This window comes from Bos javanicus, chromosome 17, assembly GCF_032452875.1.
Source record: "Bos javanicus breed banteng chromosome 17, ARS-OSU_banteng_1.0, whole genome shotgun sequence".
Taxonomy (NCBI): Eukaryota; Metazoa; Chordata; class Mammalia; order Artiodactyla; family Bovidae; genus Bos; species Bos javanicus.
In genome coordinates, this window is record NC_083884.1 from 15410638 (window position 1) to 15430814 (window position 20177).

At 37.9% G+C, this 20177-nt stretch overlaps 1 long non-coding RNA gene across 13 annotated transcripts in view; it reads left to right on the forward strand.

Annotated features, from left to right (window-relative positions):
* The window catches only part of LOC133228564 (uncharacterized), a 253107-nt gene that overhangs the window by 126211 nt on the left and 106719 nt on the right, over positions 1–20177 (forward strand). For 8 of the 13 annotated variants that reach the window (XR_009730258.1, XR_009730255.1, XR_009730265.1 and 5 more), the window contains exons 3-4: positions 7937–8028; positions 17783–17927. The exons of 2 other annotated variants lie outside the window; for them this stretch is intronic. This is a non-coding gene — a long non-coding RNA (uncharacterized LOC133228564). The remainder of the gene's footprint in view (positions 1–7936; positions 8029–17782; positions 17928–20177) is intronic. 3 more of the 13 variants (XR_009730259.1, XR_009730263.1, XR_009730257.1) reach the window with 2 other exon arrangements.

The window sequence follows — 20177 nt, forward strand, 5'->3', positions numbered from 1 at the left end:
AATAAATAGAGCAGAATAAAATAAAGTAAAATAAAAATTTCCTGTTTTCCCATTTCCAGTTCTTTGCTAAAGAATTGGCTTTTGTTTTCTTTTAAAAGATTTTGGAATGTATCCAAGATATATTTACTTTCTTCTTTTAACTAAAGGGATCTTAACCAATTGTTCTAAATTTGCATAAATTTGAATACTGTTTTGCATTGAGTAGTTTGCCCCTTAGTGTTTTCTAAGAACATAAAGTTTGATGGGAGTAGAATTGAAATGTAAAAATTATCACTTTCAAGTATGTTACAATGTCAAACAATTGGTAATTGTAAAATTTGGCTGTTAGTCCTGTGTTCCAAAAACTTGAATCACTGTATCTATCCATATCTTGATTTCAGAGATAATAGATAGCATTTCTGTCTTCCTTAAAGGCTATCATTAAAGTTAATAAATAATGCTAATAAATTTCTTGGCAAAACTTAGAAGCTAGCATTACATAGAAATCAGATATTGTTTATTATAAAATTGGTTACTTATCTTCATATTTTAATTATGGGATGATAGTAACAGAATATATAATATTTAAAGATTTAAAATACATCTCTTTGACATATCCCTCAATCATTGTCTATGTTTTTTTGTTTTTGCTTTTTTGGCTCTTTTTTTAAAGATATTTCTTACTTCTGAAAGTGCAAGTTACTACATGCTTATTTTGTATATTTCCTGTACCTGCTCATTCCTCTACGGAGCCCTGATTCCTTTTATTGGGGAATAGTATTAGAAACTAAGATCTGGCACTAGACATTCCCTTTGGTATGGGGCTGATGTTACTTCTTGGCTCTCTCAGCAAGGAAAAATAATAATAAAAAAGGAAGTATATGAGTACATATTAACCTGTGTCAGACTCTGTGACCCCTTGGTCTGTAGCCTGCCAGGCTTCTCTGTCCATGGAATTCTCCAGGCAAGAATACTGGAGTGAATTGCCATTTCCTTCTCCAGGTGATCTTCCCAACCCAGAGATCAAACCTGTGTCTCCAACATATCCTGAATTGGCAGGCTTGTTCTTTATCACTGTGCCACCTGAGGTTAATATACACATGTCTATAAATACCTACAAATTTATATGGAAATATGTAAATTTGGAAATATCCAGAAATAGAAATAATTCCATATGTAGCTATCAGTGTTGTCTTAAAATTAAACATGAGTTCATACCAATGTCTCCAACCCTGGTTCATTACCACGTGGATCCTTCAGATCTCCTCCCCTTGCTTACGTGTACCTTCCACAGTGAGAAGTCTGGCTTTCCACCATCTGTTTTCTCTTTACTTAATTGCTTAATTTTAGTATAGCAGTATCAAAATTGTTAATCCGTACCTCTGTGGCAAACACCATTTTCAACTAGAGTACAGTGCTTCTGTAGATTTATTTTGGCTTTTACTTTACAGCCTCCACTCATTTCCGTAGTTAGTTGGGTCAACACCTTTTCTTTCCCAGTCTCTTAAGTGAGATTGTTTCATGCATTTGCAATGCAGTTAGCTTGTTTTGTCACATTCTGCATTCCACTGTGGGATTCTTCCAACCTTGTAAATGATTTTTTTAAAAATTTGCACTTGTTAATTTTCACTGTGTACTGTAAATTTCTATGGGTTTTGATAAATACAGAGTATCATGTATTCACCACTACAGTATCATACAGCATGGTTTCAATGCCCTAAAATAATCTCCTGTACTTCACCTATTTAACACATCTCCTGCATCCCCAAGCACAAAGCAACCACTGATTTTTTTTTTAAATCATATCTATCTTTTTACCTTTTCCAGAAAATCATACAATATTTATTTTTTTCAGATTGGCTTGTTTCATTAAGCAATATGTATTTACAGTTTATCCATGTCTTTTCATGGCTCAGTAGCTCATTTTTTTTTTTTTTTTATCACTGAATAACATCCTATTGTTTGTATGTACTATAGGTGTTTTTTTCACACCTATTGAAAGAGAACTTGGTTGCTTCTGGCTTTTCACAATTGCTATAAACATTTGCATGCAGGCTTTTTTTTTTTTTTTTGATTGGAGGATAATTGCTTTACAATATTGAGTTGGTTTCTGCCATACATCAACATGAATCAGCTCTAGATATACATATGTCCTCTCTTGAATCTCTCTCCCACCTACACCCCATCCCACCCTAGTGTCTCATCGCATCCCATCTAGTGTCACAAAGCACTAGATTTGAGCTCCGTGAATCACACAGCTTGGAGAAGGAAATGGCAACCCACTCCAGTGTTCTTGCCTAGAGAATCCTAGGGATGGGGGAGCCTGGTGGGCTGCCGTCTATGGGGTCACACAGTCAGACACAACTGAAGCGACTTAGCAGCAGCGCAGAATCACACAGCAAATTTCCATTGGCTGTCTAATTTCACATTTGATAATGCATATGTTTCCAAGCTGCTCTCTCAGTTCATCCCACCCTCTTCTTCCCCGACTGTGTCCACAAGTCTCTTCTCTGTGTCTGCGTCTCCATTGCTGCCCTGCAAATAGGTTCACCAGCACCATCTTTCTAGATTTTTTCCAAGATTTTTTCTTCATCTTTGATTTCCTCTACTTTATGCCTACATAGAGTTATTTGGGATTTATTCTGCTAGAAGATCACTGTGCTTTCTGGATCTGTGATTTGGTGTCTGAAATTAATTTGGGGAAATTCCCAGTCAATTGTTTCAGATATTTTTTTCTGTTCCTTTCTTTCTTCTGCTTCTTGTTTTCTCATACATGTATATTATACATTTTGTAGTTGTTCTATACTCCTTGGATGGCTTTCCTGGTGGCTGAGATGATAAAGAATCCGCCTGCAATGCAGGAGACCTGGGTTTGATCCCTGGGTTGGGAAGATCCCCTGGATCTTCTGGCAACCCACTCCAGTATTCTGGCCTGGAGAATCCCATGGACAGAGGAGCCTGGTGAACTACAGTCCATGGGGTTGCAAGGAGCCAGACATGACTGAGCAACTAAGCACGTTATAGTCCTTGGATATTCTTTTTTTGGGCAGTCTTTGTTGGTTTTGCTTTTCAATTTTGAGGATTTATATTGTGATGTCCTCAAACTCAGAGATTCTTTCCCCAGCCATTAAGAGTCTGCTTGTAAGCCCATCAAAGGCTTTCTTCATTTCTGCCACAGTGTTTTTGACCTCTGGCATTTCTCTTTGGTTCCTTCCTAGGATTTCCATCTCTCTGCATACACTGTCCATCTATTTTTGCATGCTGTCTACTCTATCCATTAGAGCCTTTAGCATATCAATCATAGATCTTTCAAGATCCTGATATAATTCTCATATCCCTGCCGTCTGATTCTGATGCTTCCTCTGTCTCCTCAAATTGTGCTTTTCCCCTTTTAGTATGCCTTGTAATTTTTTCTTTGATAGACATGAACAAAGAACTGTTGTAAATAGGCTTTTAGTAATATGGTGGGGAGAGGGGCAAAGAGAAGTGTTTCAGGGTCCTATGATTAGACCTGAGTGTTTTAGTGAGCTCTGGACTGTGAACTTCACAAGTGTTTCTGTGTTTTTCTGTCCCCTTGGGTGGAAGAGGATGGCTTGAGTGGCCTCAGGTTGAGTATTTCCCTTCTCCCACTTGCAGGGCTACAGCTGACTGGAACTGAGTATTTCTCAGGTAATTCTCAGGTGAGTTGTTGTTCAGTCAGTAGGTTGTGTCTGAGTCTATGCAACCCCATGGACTGCAGCACACCAGACTTACCTGTTCTTCACTATCTTTGCTCAGACTCATGTCCATTGAGTGGGTGATGCCATCCAACCATCTCATCCTCTGTCACCACACTTTGCCTCCTGCCTTCAATCTTTCCCAGCATCAGGGTCTTTTCCAGTGAGTCAGCTCTTCACATCAGGTCGCCAAATTATTGAAGCTTCAGCATCAGTCCTTCCAATGAATATTCAGGGTTCATTTCCTTTAGGATTGACTGGTTTGATCTCCTTGCTGTTCAAGGGACTCTCAAGAGTCTTTTCCAGCACAATTCAAAAGCCACAATTCTTTGGTACTCAGCCTTCTTAATGGTCCAACTCTCACATTCCTACAGGTGAGTTAGACTCTGATCATACCCCAGCCAGTTAAGCTCAGGTTAATTAGTTTCCCTGAGGGCAGGCCTTAAGAAGAACAGATTGTCCTGGTGTATTTCGAAATGGTTTCCTTTCCCTACTGGTGCTGGTAGCACAAGGGGATTTTTCTCTGATATTTACTGTGAGGATCTGGTTGAACTGGAGGTAAAACACACGAAAGTGTAGGAATCCCCCTACGACTGGGTTCCCTGAGTTTTTTTAACTGTCAGAGTTGTCCACGTAGAGCCTCCAGCAGTTCAATTGTGTAGGTCTTCTGCAATACTGGTTTTCTTGGCAGTTTCTGCTTGTGAGTCTCTGCTCAGGGAAGCCATGACTTCCTGTATTCACCTGTCTGACTCTCCAGTCTTGGGGACAGTGGTTTACCCTGTGTTTTCCCCTCTCTTATGGCTCCTAGAAGAGTTCTTGGTTTTTCATTCTGTTCAGCTTTTTACTTGTTGTTAGGATGGAGGGGTGACTTCCAAGCTCCTTACATCTGAAGTCTGCAGGCTTCTTGGTGAACATAAGTTTTCACATAAGTTGCATAAATGCCTAGGAACATGACTGCTGCATTGTATGGTAGGAGTATATTTAGCTTTATAAGAAATTGCCAAACTCTCCCAAAGTGGCTAAACTATTTGCATCCCCACCATCAATGAATGAGAGTTGCCCTACATCCATGTCAGCAATTGGTATTGTATAATTTTTGGATTTTAGCTTTTCTATGGTGTAGTGGCATATCTTTGTTGTTTTAATTTGCAGTTCCTTAATGACTGGTTTCAAGCATATTTTCTTTTGTTTATTTGCCATCTGTTTATTGTCTTTGGTGAGGTGTCCAGGCATTTTGCCCATTATTTTTTTTATTGTTGAGTTTTAAAATTTCCTTCTATATTTTGGCCAGAGAAAGATAGTGTGTTTTTCAAATACTTTATCCTCATCTGTGGCTTGCCTTTCTGTTCCCTTAAAAGTTTTGTTCACTGGATAGAAAATTTTACTTTTAATAAAACCTGATTTATCTAGTTTTTCTTTCATGAAATGTGCTTTTGATATTGTATCTGAAAACTTATCACCAAATTTTAGGTCACACATATTTTCCTTTACTTTAGTTCATAGTGATACATTTCAGCATCTTCTTGCTTGCAAACTTCCCTTATAACCATTGCAAATAATTAAAAGCACCAAAATCTGAAGACTTTAGCCTGTTAATTATTTAATCTATAATTATTGATTTCGAAGTCTCCCCGAACAAGATGCAATCTAAATGTAAAGAACTTTCTCACAAAAAGTTTAATGTTTTTTAAAAACATTTAGTTTTACGATTTTTTTCTTCAAGGGTTTAAATATTTGAAGACAGGTAGCAAAGAAAAATTTATACTACCACGTGGAAGCTCTTTTTCTTTCTTCTGTTACTTTATTTCCACATTAGTTTTGTTGCAAAACTTTGTAGTCATTTGTAATGTATATATAAATTATTTGTAAATTTTTAAGACCTCCACTTATTTTTTAACTGGTAGACTATCATGGCATATTTGAATTTGGTTATGAATTATGTGTGCACCATAATCAGTTCTAAGTATATTTCTTTGTTATATGTCTTAAATGTTGTTCTTATCATGATGATGCGCTCCATCAAAATTTGTATATATATCATTACTGGAAAAATAAATCCTTTTTTTCACAATAGGATTCATACTAATGTCAGATGTTTCACCTTAAATGGAATGATTTTTTTAAGTTTCACTTTGATTCCATAAATTTTATGAAAAAAAAAACATTATTAGGATTGGCTTGTTTTCTATTTGAAGCATCTGATGACATAGATACGAAACGGGTGTAATTAATCATTTGTGATTTGCTAGTGCAGCCAAAAAATTAACTATCATTTCACTTTTTTAATTTATGTACAAGAAAGTAGAGAATAGAAAATTAGCTACATTAGCATGAAACCCACTCCAGTGTTCTTGCCTGGAGAATCCCAGGGACCGGGGGAACCTGGTGGGCTGCCGTCTATGGGGTCGCACAGAGTCAGACACAACTGAAGCGACTTAGCAGCAGCAGTGTAAAAGCAGTGTCATTTGATCTAGATGAAAAGTCATTCATAGAATGATAGGTACTTACATCTCTATGGCTGCATTTTCTGTTTTCATCCGTGGACACACAGAGATGTTAAATATCCAAAGTAAAGTAGATGCTGGAATTTCTTTAGATTTCTGACTTCTGATTTTTATATAGCTATTGGTATCTCTGTTATCCTCATGTCGTGTGTGTGTGTGTTAGTTGCTTAGTCTTGTCTGACTTTTTGTGATCCCATGGACTGTCAGCCTGCCATGGAATTCTCCAGGTAAGAATACTGGAGTGGGTTGCTATTCCTTTCTCCAGAAGATCTTCCCCACCCAGGGATCAAACCTGGGTCTCCTTCATTGCAGGCAGATGCTTTACCCTTTGAGCTACCAGGAAAGGCCCATGTCATGGTAGATAGTAAATATTTTAAATAAGGTATATGTTATCATCACCTTTTTAAGAGTCAGAAATTTAGTACAGGACTTTACATTACATAAATTCAGTTTTGAGGTGAGGCTGCTGAAGGAGTATGTAAAATAAGAATTGCCAATAAGCTAAATAGCTGTATACTACTGTCATCTAACAGATGGCTAAACCATGTCGCAGTGCTGTTCAGGCTATTCTCTGTATGCTCTGCAGAAGAACTGCTCTGCTGTTTCTTGCATGCATTTCATGTGTACCTAGGCTGTATGTTCCCATGTTTCGCACTGATCTGTTCCTCTGACTGCAACTGGTCATCTGATGGTTTCGTGAATCTTGCAGACCAGGATGGACTGTGCACAACGAGGTGTTTTACCAGTAGACTCACAGGAGGGCAGCACAGAATATTCTTTCTGATGCCTACCCGAGACTTGAAAGAGATGGTTGTCCTAATCATTTACCTCAAAAGACAATCTATTTCGTAAGCAGTAGTCCTACGGTTGTCTTGAAGCATGGTGTTTTTTGAGCCTGGAAGTGATCAGTGGAGAAAGGCAGGTTGCTGCTGACTGGCTTTGAGATTTAGCTACACATTAAGGTGAGAATTCTTTTTAGTGCACACAAGTCTTGTAGGCTTAGATAAAACCATGGCAGAAGTGGGAAGGTCAAAGTGGAGGTCTGCTAAACCCAGGCATCCTATTTTAATGCAACTGTTAAAAATAAAAACTTCATTAAAAATGAATAATCAAGAAAAAAATTGCCAAATTGAACAGGATCCTGGGGGAAACTTCCCATAAACTAAGACTATTGTGGCCAAAGCAGAATATATGGTCACCTTACTTATTACTAGATTTTCTAGAAATTAATAGAATTTCCAAAATTTTCTTGTATCATTTACCTGTGTCCTTCGTTTTCCAACTTCCTATCCTTGGGGCAATTGCTTTACATTTTTCAACTTTCGAGGCATTTATTTCCATATTTTTAAATATGTGCAAGCTGTTTTAAAACATTATTGACTTATTATAGTAGATGAGGATTTTTCTCTCTATCCTTTTTCTACTCCCCATATAAAATAGCAATTTTTGGTTAAATCTATTTTTGGTGTTTTCATTATGAGTGTGTGTGTGGGTGGGGGAGGGTAGTCACTGCTAAAGTCAAGTATTACAATATAAAAAGTTTGTTGTTAGACCTTTTTCCCTTTGAAGTTGATAATTGTCTCCCCCCCCTTATTTAGTTTTCTTTTAATTAAAAGCTGTCTTTCTATATTCTTCAATAGTTCTGTAAAATATTTAGGAATCCAATATTCTAAGTAGTTATTCTAAGATAATCTGCCAGTAGCTTCACCATCACCTTTTACTTGTTTTTGCTAACAGCATCCTTTCTGGAACGCTCCGTCTTCTGTTCCATGACGGTGCGTGGTGTAGACTGCCTGCTCGGCTCTCATCTTGGGACTTCCTTTTGGCAAGTTCGTACAAATTCCTTTCATCTCTTTCCTCTGTTAGAAACTTGTTCTGGATTCCATGTCTTCTTTTTTGTGTATTTATTTAATTTTACTGTAGTATATTGTTCAGTTGCTTCTTACAAAAAGGTACCTGGGAAGTTAAAATTTTGGAGACTTGATATTTCTCGTTAATTGTGCTCCACTGCTCCGTTTTACGAGCATCCTATGTGTCTATTTGGAAATCCAGGGCTGCTCATATTTCTGAGCTGGTGGAAATTAGTAGTAAGAAACATTTTAATTACTGCTAACCATATGCAAGGGGATATATGTGCACTCTGGGTATTGCCTGGTAGTGTTATTAATGAAAAAAAAAACAAAACTAATTTTTGTGTTCTTCTTGTATCCAGTAGTAATTTTTCAAGAGGCTCAATGGTGTGTAAATTCCTGTCTTTAAAAGTATATTTTTGATCAAATACTCTGGAATATACACAATATACTACAATTACCAAATTAGATTTCATCTCATGATGATTGTACTTAACATTTTGTAGAAAGAATTAATGAGTTCATTGCTTGTTTGTATCTTGAGCTTAATTAGAATCTTGTGCGAGAGGAACATATCTACTAGTAACGATTACCAAGATGTATGTTATTTGTGTCATTTTATAATTACAAGATCTCTCAGTTCAGAACAAAAGTAAAATCATTAGAGATGACAAAATACTGATAAAATCTCACACCGAGTGAGCTTTAAATCATAATTAAAACAATGAAAAGTCTGTTACACTGACATAAATGCTCATAGGTGAAATATAACCAAAGGAAATGAACGTGTTTTTCCCCACATCAAGTTGGTAGAGGTGGGGACTCCATGTGATTTTAAGTTACCAATATTAAAGTCACTGTTGTTCAAAGAGCCTCAACAAAGAAAGCTTGTAACACAAAAGTCAGTTAGAGCACAGTTCTTCAAAGTGTGACCTGGAAAACATTATGTCCCCAAATAGTTGCTTGTGAGAAATTTAACTTCAATGACATTACAAAAATATCTGAATACTAATTAATATCTTGTTTGTTAAGATAATTTACCCTCAACAAAAACGGACATTTGTCATAAATATTTAAAAAGTAAAACGTAGGTATTCTACTGAAGGTTTTGAAATGATGTCTTCATTTTAAGTGCAGTGATTGGTTTCATAGAGCAAGGGGCATAGAAATTTCTGCGTCTTAGTGAATATCTCATATAGACTCCTTGATAATGAAATAGAAAATAATGGCTTAACTACATGTATATAATAGTAAGCATATTAGGCATTCCTGTGCACATATTAATTGATCAGGAATTATGAGAAAATTATAATGAATAATAATGACTTCTGCTTCTTGAAGTAGCAAAGGACTTAGAATTGGAAGCCTGAGAAAGATATTTGAATTTGGTTGTTTTTTTTAGCAAGGGCAAGTAATATGACTTACATTATTAAGGAGTAAAATCATTTTATTCCATAAATGAATGTTTTACATAACTTTTAGAGTTTCACTGGTGGATGCTACTCCTGGGAAGTATTGGATAGGTTTTCAAAGAAATGATATTAGTCTGCCACAACAACCCCTAACTAACGTGGACGCATAGGATCTTTCTTTCCCATTTGCTCTTCCATACTAATCCTTTCAATATATTAGACTTTGAGGGGAATAATATTGCTGGATGTAACACTTACTTGCTGATAGTTAATAAATTTTTGATGCTTTCTTGTTTATAAATGTAATGTCTCTGTTAAAACGTATTTGTTCATTTGTTATAAGAAATATCAGGTCGCTAAGAAATACTAAGTTCTTATCCAAATTTGTCTAAGTGATTTTAGTACTTCTGTGCTTGGGCTGGAAAATATATACACTTTTACTGAGTCAGTGTCTTTTTGCATTCTGGTGATCAGTTCTCCACTCAATTCTCCAAATGGGAACAGACATCTTATTGGAGAACATTTGGCCCCATTTTTGTTTTTACATTTGTTTCTTCAGCTAAGAATATCCCAGTATCTCATTTTCTTTTCTTTATTGCTCTTTTGCATGGGCTGATTGTTTCAATGGTTTTTCCCACAGTAACAGTCACATCCTTTCCCTGTTCACTGTGCTAAATGATTGTCCCATTTAGCACTTATTTGCTAGCTTGATTTCTTGTTTCTGGACTAATTATTTTTCTTTAAAGGGGCACTGGCAAATAGAAGAGGCTGTTAGTCTAAACATTTACTATGGGTTCTATTATCTTCTCTTTCTATTTCACTAACAACAAATACAACATTGACTTAAACAACAGCAAACGGCAAAATCTAGAAGTTGTCAAATCACAAGATGTACTCATGGGACTTTTTTGCCCCACTGATTGACCTTGGGCCATTGATCCCCCTCCGACACACAGACACGCTAATTCAAGCTACACAGTTATAGAGAGAACAGCCATGCTAATAAGACAGGACTGGCCTCCTGGCCTCCTGGCCTCTGCACCCTGTTGGTCCAATCAGAACCTATCTGAAATTAAGCTGTTAAGTGTAGGTCTTACTCTGATGGGTCTTTTGAATTTTCAACCCTAGATTTTTTTTTTTTTATTGCCATGTTTTCTGCCAAAGGCAGACAACTGGCTGCAGAGATAAAAAGATAAAAAGACTAGAGCTGACTTTAACGAATAGCAGTGGTGAAAGAGGGAGAAAAATCATGAACGAATTTAAACAGCTGGCTTCCCTTTGTCCTGAGCCCAGCCACATGCTTGAGTCTTTGAGATACTCTTACAGTCTTATATGATAAAGTCCCCCTTTAAAAATTTATGCTACCCTGGTTTGGATTTTCTTATTGTTAATGAAAGCATTCTAAGAAATGTATTTCTCAAGACCCAAGATGTTTTACCTTAATATTGTCTATACTTCTTTATGGAGAAGGAAATGGCAACCTGCTCCAGTATTCTTGCCTGGAAAGTTCCATGCAGAGGAGTCTGATGGGCTACCGTCCATAGGGTCACAAAGAGTCAGACACGACAAAGCGACTGAGCACACATACTTCTCTATGTTATTACAAAATAAAACGCAAAATAAAAATGAAACATTAAAAACATGATCCCTCACTTCTGGCAGTCAATAAAGAAAAGTTTCTGGGCTATGATCCTTCCTAGATGATGTTGAACAGTCCCAAGCCCTTGAAATTCCATAACTGAGTGTCATGTGGTTGATGATATACCAGTGTTTTCCTGGTATATCAAAGGCAACAATTTTACTTTATTCTGTAACAAACACGTTACATATTTTATTTATTCCTGAAAGAAAATATTTATATATTAATTTGTATTTTTCTTTTAGTTTCCTTTATATTTTGGCTATCTTTTCTAAAAGGAAAAGAGTTAGCTTTATTGCTTTTGAATGTTTGTGTGTGCACATACAAACATATTTGTGTGTATATCTATAACCCACCTATATGTAATATATGCACATAAAGTTTTGTGTGTACATATATATGTGTATGTATATATACATACACATATATAAACTTGACATTTGTTAGAGCATTTAATTTTCCCCAGTTACTCCCATAAAGATCAAAGGAAATCTTAACCCACATTAAAAAGTGCATAAAATTAAAGCAAAACCATTTCATTTTAGTGTGATTCCTCGCTTTCTTCAGAGGTTATAAAAATTTAAGCAGCCACACTTTTTTTCTTTCTTTACTTAGAAAATTCTAATAAAAGCAGTGATGTAGAAAGATCTTTCAAAGGTTTTCAGGGACTGCAGGCCTTCTTTGATTTGTAGTTCCAAAAGTAAGTTTCAGGATGACATCAGCAAGATGGAGACTAGGGAGCCCCAGACCCTCCCAAAAGAGACATCCATTCAACAATACATGGACCAGTTCCCTCTGTGAGAAATTCAGAACCAGTTAAGAGGCACTTGCACCCCAGGGGAGCAGTGAAACCAGCTAGCAACCAAGTCAGTAGGAAAATTTATGACACCCACTCTGCCAGGCTGCATCTGGAGAAAACTCCCAGCTCTTGGCTTCTTTCTAAGGAGGGAAAGAGAAGAATGAAACATATATCCAACTGTTCAGACTTTTGGGGGGAGTGTGCCTGAAGGACTTGTTTCTGTCTTGCCTGAAGCTAAGTGCTGACAAGAAAGGGTACCAGGTCCAGGGAAGCTGAGAATTAGGTGTTGATCTGGACTAGTCCCTCCCTCTAGCTCAATGCAGAGGAAATCCCCTACTCCTGGCTTCTCCCTGGGGAGGGAAAGAGTTGGAACATGTGTCCAAGGTTCAGTTTGGTTGGGAGAGGAAGGGAGTTCTCTCTTCCTTTACCTATATTTTTCTTAGATTTTTTAATCATCTCTTTATTTTTCATTTCAAGCTTTAAAAAAAAAATGTACCAAAAGAACATCAGGAACACAGCATGAAATCTATCCTCTTAACAAATTTTCATATGTACAAGGAGAGTAATGTTGACTACAAGGCCCATGTTGTAGAGGCAATCTCTCAGACTTACTCATCTTGCATAGCTGAGCCTTGCCTGAGCATGTCTCCCCATATGGCATGCTTGTTGAAGATCATTTGACTGTAAATGCCTCTATTATTTCTCAAGATTGTTTTAGCTATTCAAAGTCCTCTGTGGTTCCCTGTGAATTTGGGGTTTGTTCTTTTCTATTTCTGCAGAAAATGCCATTGAGATTTTGATAGGGATTGTACAGACTCTCCATATTGCTTTAAATATTAGATCTTAACAATCAACGAACATGGGATGTCTTTCCATTTATTTGTGTTGTCTTCATTTTCTTTCAGCAATGCTTTATAGTTTTCAGTGTTCAGATCTTTCATTTCCTTGGTTAAGTTTATAATTATTTTATTATTTTTGATACTATTATAAACGGGATTGTTCTATTAATTTCTTTTACAGACGGTTGTTAATAGAAACACAGCTAGTTTTTGTATACTGATTTTTATGTCCTGCAACTTTACTGAATTCATGTATTATTTCTGTTGTTTGAGATTCTGCTATCACTTTTTTTAATGAAGACTTTTGTATTCTCTTTATCTTAATTGGAGTATAATCGCTTTACAGTGTTGTGTCAGTTTATGCTGCACAGCAACATGGATCAGCTATATGTATACATATATCCCTTTCCTCTTGCATCTCCCTCCCACCTACCCATCCCACCCTCTGGGTCATCACAGAGCTCGGAGCTGAGCTCCCTGTGCTGCACAGCAGCCTCCCACTGGCTCTCTGTTTAACACATGGTAGTGTATATATGTCAGTCCATCTCTCTCGGTTCATCCCACCCTCTCCCCCCACCCCACCCCCCGCTGTGTCCGCAAGTCCATTCTCTACATCTGTGTCTCTATTCCTGCCCTGCCAATAGGTTAGTCAGTACCATTTTCCTAGATTCCGTATATATGTGCTAGTATGTAATATTTTTCTCTTTCTGACTTGCTTCACTCTATATAACAGACTCTGGATTCATCTACATCACTACAGATGACTCAATTTTGTTCCTTTTTATGGCTGAGTAATATTTCTAACTGTCTTTAGGTAGAGTCTGGGGTCGAGGTTTTCTATATATAAGATCATGTCATCTGAAGACAGGGACAGTTTTACTTCTTCCTTTCTTCTTTGGATGCCTCTTATTTATTTTTTTTCTTGCCTGATTGCTCTGACTAGAACTTCCAGTACTGTGCTGAACAGGAATGGTGAATGAGAGTGAGCATCTTTACCTTGTTCCCGATCTTAGAAGAAAAACTTTGAACCTTTCACCACTGAGTATGATATTAACCGAGGACTTGTCATATGCAGACTTTATTATGTTGAGATACATTCCTTCTGTAACCAAGTCTGTTCTCTGCACCTCTCAGGCATCTAGAATATGCTGGGTCCTGGAAGTGCTCAGGGACAGGCAAGACAGAAGTCAGTCCCTTGGGCAGCCCCCAGAAAAGTTGGAATGTTTGATGCACAGTCCAGTCTTTCATTTCCCAGGGAGAAGCTGGGATTTGGGGGTTTTCATCCATTTGCTGAAGGCTGAGTTACATGAGTGTGTGCATGCTCTTCCAAACTGTTATTGTTCTCAACAGGCCCCAACATATGACCTTTTCCTGGCAGTGCTCAGATTCAGGCAAGGTGGAAATAAGTTCAGAAGTATCAGATCTTTGGCCCAGTCATTTCATTCCTTCCCCATGCTGAAACTGGGAGTTGAGGGTTTCCTTATGATTATGTGATGTTGTGTCAGGGGGTGGGCTTGTGGTGCTAGGGAATATCAAATTTTCCCATTGGTTTCAATGAGGTTGTTTTCATACTTGCTAGAAGTTTCTCAGCTGGTTTCTGGACTGCTCATAGAGAATCTGTGTATTTTTGCTGAATCTTTGTGTCCCTGCTGGGAAGGAGATTAGAGGACTTCTTATTCTGTCATCTTGTTGGCATTATTCCTCTTTACCTTCACTTTAAATACATTTATTAATTTGTTTCTGCATGTTGAGAATCTAAACTCTGGTGATTCTGAGGGTAAGTTTCATTATACAGACTGCCACAGGTGCTTTGTTCTTGTCATGATTTTCTTTCTTTTCTTGTTTTCAGAATAATGATTTGTTTCTTCATCTTCAAGCGGTGACCAATTAGTTCCTCTTCCTTTTGTTTTATAAAGCATTGAGTATTGGAACATGTTTCAAACTGTTATAGTCAGTATTCCTATTGCTGCTCAATTTACTCCGTTTGTAAACAGTGGTACCCTTTCAAGTCGATCCTTGAATCCTTATGGTATGGTCCTAGTAGTAGTCTTTGATAATTGCTTGTCTTCTGGATAAGATGTTTCACACTAATCTTGTACATTTCTTCCCTAGCTATGGGATTGGCCATTTCTGCAAAGATCTCTATTCTTTTTGGTAGGAAATGATACATTAAAAACTACTACGTTGGTGTTATTCCTTAGAATTTTAAATCTTTGATTTAACACCCTCTCTTTTTCTCATTATCCTAGTTAAACCGTTCTGGCATCTATTGCTATGCAACAATAAACCCTAAAGCTTAGTGGCTTAAGGCAACAATTTGTTGTTATCTCTCAAAATTTTGTGGGTTGGCTGGTCACGTGGGCACTTCTTCCTTTGGAAATGTCTTTAGATTGCAGTTAGATGGTGCTCAGGTTAGAATCACTGAAGGCTTAAATGGGATGTTGTACAAGATGGCCTCTTGACTCATATGTCTGGCACCTCCACTGGGAAGGCTGGAGAGCTTAGGACTGGCCTGTCATCTATGTCTTTCTCCATGTAGTCTCTCTACAATGGTAGACTGAGTGTCCTCATAGCCTGTGGATCTCAGAATTGTCAGGCATTTTGCTGTGGTTGCTGGATTCCACCAAAATAAGTGTTCTGAAGACCAAGGCAGAAACTACAGGTTTCTTCTGACCTAATCTCAGAAATCACATAGAACCACTTCCACCACAGCCTAGTGGTTAAAACAGCCAGCCCATATTCAATGTAGAAGGGTACTAGACTTGTCTAAAAAGGATTCACAGGTTACTGGTAAGCTACTGATAAGCCCATACTTGAACATTATGTACTGTGTATACCATCAATGTTAAAAGCATCATTTTAAAGCATGCAGTGGGATTATATTAAATTTTTATTTACTTGACTATTCCTAGTCTAGTATGTGCAAGGCGCTATTCTAGGAGCCAAAGATACAGTTGCCAAAAAAGATACTCACTCACACTCACAAATATACTGACTAATCTCAGTTTACATTCTTGACCACCAACATTAAATTCAATATAGGGCAGAACTAGAGAAGGAAATACATACCGGGGGGCATGGTTCATTGTGGGACCAAATGTGCAGATTGGCTGCCATGTATACCAACCTTGTTAATAATGTCACTTAGACACTGAGCAATATACAGTAGTGTTATTTCAAATTCTCACTTGATTTATTCATTTACTTTAAAGTCAAACTTGCACATTCCCTCCTCCTCACTGTTATTTTAGCAAAAGCTGATTGGTACAATTTTTACAAGATCAATCTGGCTTCTGTGTTGAGAAGAGATTGGAGGAGGGCAAAGACCAAAGCAAGGAGAGTATTAAATAACTGATTGCAAAAATCCAGGCAGTAGATGATAGTGGTTTGGATTATCTAGGGCTTCTAGGAGATTCTGATGATCTCCGTTCCTCCTCTTGGAAGACATCTGTCAGGTCCCATGGCTTTCTAGTTATTCATAGGTGTAAGAACAAATTCTTTTTTTTTTTTTTTTTAGATCATTTATTTTTAATTGGAGGATAATTGTTTTACAGTATTATGTTGGTTTCTGCCATACATCAACATGAATCAACCATAGGCATACATATGTCTCCTCCTCCTTGAACCTTGCTCCCATCTCCCACCACACTCCATCCCCTAGGTTACCACAGAGCACTGCTTTGAGCTCCCCAAATCATGCAGCAAATTCCCACTAGTTATTTATTTTGCATATGGTAGTGTATGTTTCCATGCTGCTCTTTCCATTTGTCCCACCCTCTCCTTTCCCCCTACAAGTTCATGTTTGAAATATACTGTTCTAACTGCAGCTCAAAGTCTTTAGCCTCTGACCACTGCCTCAAGCGCAATCCCAAGTGTGGCCTGTGGCTGGAGACGAGTGGTGAGAGCCAAGGCAAGGTGTGATTTCCTGCTGCCTTCTGTTTTTCTCTCTCCTTTTCTGCTGTCTACTTTTGGTTCCCACAGAGTTTGGATGGGATGCAGGGGGATAAGAGAAGGTGTCAAAAGTCTTAAAGCTTGAACTGTGATTGTCACTGATGTCTTTATGGACTCCAGAATGCAGGGATTAGTCCTTTGGAACACTGTAGGGACATCTTGGCCACCCTACCAGCACACCTGAAGTCTTCAGGCAGCCCTCTCACAGGACATCCTTAAGACCTTAGCACCTCCTGTACTGGTGCAAGTGAAGGCTCCTCCTTGTTCTTCTCTCTCCTTGCCCCGCACTTTCCATCTGCTCATGTTAGCTGTAGGGGACATACGTCAGGTTCTCTCAAGAGCTCCCTTTCCTTAACCCACTCAGCACTGGCAGTACAGGGACTGTATATTCCATAGAGGTGGGGATGCCACTTTCTTGCTCTTCTAGGCACTCCTGATCTCTGTGACTGATTCTCTTGGAGACTCTCCTCAACAAGATTGAAATGGGGGAGTAGAGGGGGAGACTCACAGTATTCTTGTAGGCTCACAGCTCACATCTCAGATCATTCTCTACTACAGAAACTTGAGCATTGTGAGCATGTGCATGCTCAGTCATGTCCAACTCTTTGTGACCCCGTGGACTTCTGTCCATGGAATTTTCCAGGCAAGACTACTAGAGTGGGTTGCCATTTCCTACTTCAGGGGATCTTTCCAACCCAGGGATCAGACCCATATCTTCTGAGTCTCCTGCATTGGCAGGAGTATTCTTTACCCCTGTGCCGCCTGGGAAGCCCTTTCTTTACCATTGCCTTCCCTTTAAATCAACTTGAGGTGGGTGGAGGGGGAGTGAAGGAATCATACCTGATTTTGGTTTCTTTTAATAAGCTCCAAAGTGGATATTTGGAAGCTCTTTGGTGTTCTCTTCAGAGTGAAATTTCTTTGAACTTTTATCCAATATTTTCAGACCATAGAAAGTCTAATTAGATACCCTAGTTAAGTTTTTTCTTTCTTAATTTAATTAAAAACATTAATTTTCTTATAAGATCATATATCATCTGTGCTTTTGATTCATGTTCCATATTTATTTAGCAGGTTTAATATACTTAGGTTTCAGCTCTTCACAATTGGCCCCTAAGAGCCATGATATAAGAATATTGGATTTTGCTGATTTAAGAACGTGGACTGAGGCAGACTGGGTCTGAGTGCAGCGCTTTATCTCTGTGTGGCTTTGTTGTCCTCTCCTTGTCCATAGTAACTTGGTAAGTGATGAAATATGTGCTTCTTTGAGTAAAATGACTTTCAGGTGAGAGAAAACTTTAGCACAAGTGGAAAAGGCAGCTAAATTGCTGGATAAGGATGTGTTAGGAACCACATGACTTTTAACTGGGTGTGTGTATCACTGATCTGTGTGTGATGCCCGTTGTCTCACTGTTCACACTGTCTGCACTGTTCATTGAAGGTGTGAGCTGAAGGTAGCAAGGTGTGAGCTAGAGGCTGGACAGAGACTCGAGGAGCTGCAGGAACTACAGACACGTTCATTCTCTCCTGGCTGATACAGCAGCTGTAGCAGGAGACACGCTGTATTCTCTCCTCTAGTGGTTGACCCAACAGACACAACCATGATGCAGCAGTAAAATACCCCCGCTTTCTTTAGATGGAGCTCATACATCTGTCAGAGAAAGCAATGGCACCCCACTCCAGTACTCTCGCCTGGAAAATCCCATGGACGGTGGAGCCTGGTAGGCTGCAGTCCATGGGGTTGCAAAGAGTCGGGCATGACTGACCAACTTCACTTTCATGCATTGGAGAAGGAATTGGCAACCCACTCCAGCGTTCTTGCCTGGAGAATCCCAGAGATGGTGGAGCCTGGTGGGCTGCCATCTATGGGGTCACACAGAGTCAGACATGACTGAAGCAGCGGCAGCAGCATACATCTGTACCACACAAAGTAGCCCATGATGAAGTGAGCACTTCCTGATGAGCATGTGCAGTGCTACAAATGAGGTCAGCTGTTACATAGTCATTATTTACAAAACATGGGGTGAGAGAGCCTGAACATACCATCTTGGCTAATTTGCTCTCTCCACACAGTGTACTTTAGAGGAAAGCCAAACACATTTTAATTGGTTACATACACACTCAAGTAGAGATTTTAGTTCCTAATCTCCCTGTAGCTAAGTGAGGCCACATGACTAAGTTTTGCCCAGTTAGATGTAAGCAAAGTAGTGTGTGTGATTGCCAGTTTAATTTTATATAAGGAAATGACTTGCTTTCCATACCTTCTATTAATACTTCCCATTTTCCATGGCCTAGAATGTGCACACGATTGTCCTTGACAGTTTTAAGTATGTACATGAGGTGAACACTCCAGAAGATCACTGAAGAAGAAGGAATCTGGGTTTGCATATGACCTAATGGATGTTCTGCCTTTCCCATCTGGGACTCTTACAAGAGAGAAAAGTAAACTGCAATCTTGTGTGAGCCGCTGCATTTTGCAAGTCTTTTGTTATAGCTTCTTAAACTCCTCCCTGATTAGTACATTATATTTTGTTTTCATATTTTAAATTGCTTGACATAGTCCTTTTAAATTTCTGGTTTCTCATGCTTACTTTTTAATTTTTCTCTTAATATAGTGAAGAGATTTTTGTGTTTTATTTTTCAGGTAGATATATATGGACAGTATATTCCTTAAACCATTTCATCATGTTATCTTGTCTGGGTATAAAATAATTGCCACATCATTTTTCTCCTCAAATTCCAGACAGTTTTGGTTTTATGGATTCAGTGAGAGGACAGGCCTGCCTTATTTTTTATTTTTATTTTTTATTCTTCAAATGTAATCTATTTCTGCCTGAATTTTTAAACAATCTTATTTTGAAATTTAAAATTGTGTTTAGTTTATATTTAATTTATCCTATTTTATATCAGTTTTCCCTGGAATTTTGTAAACTTTTTAAACTATCAATGTCTATACTTTTTTTCTACTTCAGGGTATTACTATTTTTTCCTTCTAATAAATTGTTGACAATTACTTCTCCCTTTCTCAGTTATGGTGACTATTTAAATGTTGAATTTTCTCTTTCACTGTAGCTATCATTTTCTTAGAGAATTTTTCTAGATTTTTACTGATTTAAAGTTTATACAATCTTAATTTTGTACTTGTTCCAATGCATATTTTAATTATTTAATCTTTTATTGTGCTTTCTTGAAGACTTTGCATTTTAATTTTTCTCTGCCAGCTCAATTTTCATTTGTGTCATATCTCTTATTTCACTGGCTCTTTGAGTTCTTATATTTTATTGAGATTAAAGAAAAAGAAATGATATAAGCTTTCCTTTTATTTCTTGGATGAATATTATTAAGAGGTATACATCTGTATGGTTTTTAGGGTAATAGCTGTGTTCTTTCTTATAGATCACAGTGGGTTGTTATTTTAAAGTTCCCCTATTTCCCATTTCTTGATGATTTCTTTAAACTTGAATGAGGAATTATTTCTCTGGGCCTGATAT